Raw genomic sequence first — 4,928 nt, 5'->3', positions numbered from 1 at the left:
AACTGGAACCCATAATGGGGTAGTAGCTTTATTTTGATACGTAACACATGCTTTGCATTGGGTGTGAAATAGCTTTTGTGTCTTATGAAATAGTATAATGCAATTTCTACCAGCTCCAGGTACCTGGGAACTAATTGTCTGCTTCCGCCAATTTTGTGATCAGACCATTCGGTTTCATGTACAAGAAGGATTATCATGAAACACTCTTTCTTGCATTGTCAGAAGTGTAGAGGGACGAAGAAATAAAATAGTCTGGAAAATATGGAGATGATTTATATGACTTTGTACGAATGATTAACAATACTTATTGTATCAGCAAACTCGCGAATCCAAATAATTAACTAAGTTTGTTCCGAAGTCATGTCAAATATCCCACCACGAACATTATTTTGATACCAAGCTAGCATTTGCAATACTGACTGGCAAGAAAATAAAGAAATAAGTGTTGGATTTTAAGCATATTTGTAATTCTATCGTCCGATCATAAAACTTTAGTTCAAGCTCCAAAGTAAAAAGAAACAACAGTGTTGTAACGTCGCCCTGTTAGTAAGAGGGATGGTTAATTCTGTTTGGCTGGCGTTATCTAGAGGATGACCTCCTCGATAGTATAGCCCGGCGGGAGTGAAAGAAGAATATAATTTTAACAGAGAACCAAGCGAGAATACTGGGAAGAAATAAAGCAATACGAGCCCCCATTGACAAGAAAAAACAAAACAAGTTTAATCAAAATAATTTAATAACGGCAAATCCAATTCAAGTTATATTATGTCAATATAATTTCATAACGAGAGGTGAAAAGTGTGCAATGTCCACGATTCATGTGCATCACCTGCCTTCCCTTTGACCGTATATCAACGTATCCTAGCTCATCCTTCCTAAGCTCTATTCTTTGCCCCTTCATGGACTCCCTGGCACTTTCCTTCTGACCTTGTCCTTCTTTTCCTCGGATTTCTGTCTTCAGACTGTCCCGTCTCTCTCTCAGAAAGGTGTTCCTTACTGCTGTTCTCTTTCAGAACTTGTGCGTCCTAGCACTAAAACCAGTCTTTCTTTTTACGAGATGGCCACCTGGTCCCTTTCTTGTTTAACGAAGAAAAAACTATTCTCTTTAGGCTTTTCACGGTGTCGACTACGTTTCCTCTTCCAGGAAATTTTCAGACTAAAGAATTTCGACTAAGGTCGTTGTACTCCTTAATTTATTCTGCCCAATCGTAGGCAGTGGTCCCTAATATTTCCCAAAGAAATAATTCCTTTTTATCAGGTTTAGACAGCTCTATATCTGTGAATGACATTGCGTAACAATTTGCCTTTGATAAAATAACAGGACATAGGTTCCTACCAAGAGGTTAGAGTTGGTATCTCAAATATTTAATTTCTAAGGACCGTGTTAAGATATCCTGGTCAATTTGACTGAGTTGGAATTCTGCCCCTTTGAAGTTTACACTGACATGGGGGCGATGAACGAAGAAAAGTCGAAGTGACACTTCCCAAAGACTTTTCTGGCTTAAATGCGATAAAATTGTAATGCATTCAACCTTAAAGTTCACTGCAATCTAAAATTCGACACTTCAAAAGTGTCTACATTTAAAATATTTAGAGTATGCGTTGTGAGCCTCGTTTCACTAGGCATCTCAATATGTTTTTCTCAAACTAAAATGTTTTATGTCTTTCTTACTGCTTGGTCTAAAAAATGGCGTTTTCACATACGATATAGCATGCATCAGGATCTAAACTACAGCCATACATTCTTGCTTTTGTATTTTGAGGAACCTTGCCTTATTGCGCAGGAAATTATAAGATCTAAAAATTTGAGGAATTTCTCGATTTCTTCTTCTAAATTAAGAATGTTTCCATGTAGTAAATTAAAAACAAAAACTAAAGCAATGTTGCATCCTTTATATATCCCTACCAATAAAATAAATATTTATATTGTTTTAAATAAAATAAGCAAGATAATGGTAAATCCCAGTTGGAGCAGAAATGTTTAGATTTCTAGTCCTTTCCTTTGATGTTTGCATTTTATTATTTCAGGATTATAGTGTGGAGCTTGTATATAAAGAAACACAGGATCCAGACAACCAGCATTACAATTGATTTTAATCATATTATGAGCAACCTATTGAGAACATTATGGATGTAGAATATAATAAATAATAAAATCGTCAAAAGAGAATATTCATTTGTACTACTTTATCGTGCTTTCAAGAAATGGAAATACTGATTTTCAGTATGAATGACTACTAGTCAAGATTTTCCTGTGGGATTTCCATTGTTTCAATTTGACATAACACTGGCAAAATTTAAAAACGTTTCGAACAAGAATGTAGCTTCCATTTTGAATAGTTTATCAGCGGTTCATGATACTGTGTATGATCAGTTTTCATGTGCATATATTGTTGAATGTACTATCACTATTAGTCTAGATTTAACTCGAAAAGGGTCGAAATCAAATGAATATTTGTTCACAGTTCATCTATCAAATTATCAACATTTGTCAAAACTGATAATTTCTTTATCCCTAAAGTATTGCCTTGTTCCGTAAAATGGACCATTCTTTTCCAAATTAATCACATCACCCTCAGAAGATTCGTCTGTATCCGTTGTTATATATATTTATATTTATTGTAACTAGTGGTACGTGATTTTACCTAATTGTTTAAAAATAATTTTGTATTCACGACTGTAAATTCTACAGATTATCTTTAGTTAAATTTTGCATATGTGACCCGAGTATGTTTAATTTAATAGTACATATGATTTATAAATAGATGCTTATATATGTATTGACAATTATAAATAGTAATATTTATAATAAAACCTGAACAGTGCTTTTGGCTGAATTTCTCGGTGGCTGATGGGGTTTCGATATTTCTAGAACAATTCTGTAACTTCCCATTTGTTGGGATAAGTCACATGAATAAGCCACTTCGACGCAAAATGAGTAGTCCATTCTGTCACTTTGGGTCTCTTGCAAAAAGGAGAGAATTGAGAAACCATTCCGATTTTGGAGTTTTCCGCATTTATTATGTTCCTGTTTGAACTCTGCAGACATTTTCATAATGTATTTAGATATTATTTGAGAAGAAACCATTTGTTTAGACTATTCAGTGGACATAGAAAGTGCTCATTATTTTGACTATAATATTATTCTAGAACTGTTATAAATTATTCGAAGGAATTTTGGACAAAGCCATCGTGACAACGACACAGTTTTTGGAGGACAAATACATCTCACGTTTTGAAATATATTAGGAACTTTGCATTCATTTAGGACTTTCATATACCGTTATAATGATTAATTTGGATTCACGTCAAAATCCTGTATATTCCTCTCACACTTCATGTATAACTTTAGTAAATAAATTGTTTGTTAAGTTTGACAAACCTTGTTGTTTTGCTTTTATCTGTTTTTTAGTTTGTGAAACCATAGAGTCGTAACACCGTGCATCCAAAGTCTTGCAAAATTTGATTGAAAATAGAATCGCCATTTCGGACAACGTTCAAATTTGCACTATCTAACTTTGTCTCTGCATGCTTGGTGCAATTTGTCTTAATGTACAGGGGATAGGATGTCAATTTTGTCCTTCGATTTTCAGTGACAAACTGTTTCCAAACGTTTACTGCTTGCAAGTCAGCTGTAACTAAGTTGCACCGACAGTGGAAAAGGTTCCTTATTCGTCTTAGGTTGCCGAGACCTATTGTTGAACAAATTATTCACAAAGTTATAATCCACTTAGCATTACCACCTCTCCTTTGTGGATGGTTGAAATGTCAAAACATTGTGAACAAGTAGATTTGTCGTCAGACAGAAAAGAAATATCGTTAAAATCAAAATTTCTCTGTGAGTAAATGAAGTTCACCGTGCACGAATCCATCCATATTATTGATTCACTAGCAGTACGAAATAGTAACTGAGCCGCATATGAACTGCGCCACCCAGTAGTCTAGAGAACAACTGAGGTAATTTGGCCGTGTAACAGCACAACGTGTTCTTGGGAAACACCTCTATAGAACTGTCACTGGGTAAGGGAAAGTAAAATTGGTTGTTATTGCTCATAATTCCAGAGTTATGTGACTGTCCGAGGGGTTACTGGACGTCAGAGGCGTGTCTCCGCTCAAAATGGGTTGTTGTTGGAATGGTGACTGGCACTGGCACTGGACACAAGGTTCCCGTTGTTCCCGTTCGAGGTGAATTTCAGGAAGGGATTAGGAAGCAGGTAACCGATGCAACTGCTCAATAAAATGGTCCACAATTGTTTGTCTCCTTGTTGCAAACTCAAATTGGCAATGGCTGCCCCGATGACACAATACGCCACAAAGATTTGGCAGAAAAAGACGATTTGCGTTTTAGGCACTCGCTCTCCACACCACACCCACAAGGGTTGTTTCTGTAAATCTTGCAGAGAAGAACTGGGTGAAGGAGTGGTCGCTACTGTGTGAAAGGGAATGATGGTCACTTCTTTTTATAGTCGATGACATGCGAAGTGTCGATCCAAGAATCAAAACTGGGTGGGTATCCTTTCCAACGTACTTTGACTTCTTTGACACGTCGTTTTCCCACTTTACGGATTCTGCGTTCGAGAATGCTTTCGATGTCGTACACTTCGTCTTCTATTTTTGGTGACACGTTGTAACTCTGGCGAACAAAAACGTTCCTTTGAGCACTTCTTCGTTCATGTCTTCCAATGTATAGACCACAGGATCACGACCATGCACTCGTCCAGTGACACGAAACAATTCGGTGGTCCAGTTAGGTAAGTAATCTTTGTCGAAAGTGCGTTTGATTTTGCCAATGCGTACCCAATCTCCTACGAACAACACTCCACTTTTCCTGGGGACAGATCTCGTTGGGGACGTACCCAACAGGCGATCAGACACCAGCACTTCGTTCTCGGGAGTCACCTCTTGCGGGGCACGTCCAATGCTTCGAT

The sequence above is a fragment of the Sinohyriopsis cumingii genome, chromosome 12, assembly GCF_028554795.1.
Source record: "Sinohyriopsis cumingii isolate HCF-2022 chromosome 12, ASM2855479v2, whole genome shotgun sequence".
In the NCBI taxonomy this organism is placed as follows: domain Eukaryota; kingdom Metazoa; phylum Mollusca; class Bivalvia; order Unionida; family Unionidae; genus Sinohyriopsis; species Sinohyriopsis cumingii.
This window is presented reverse-complemented; position numbering follows the sequence as displayed.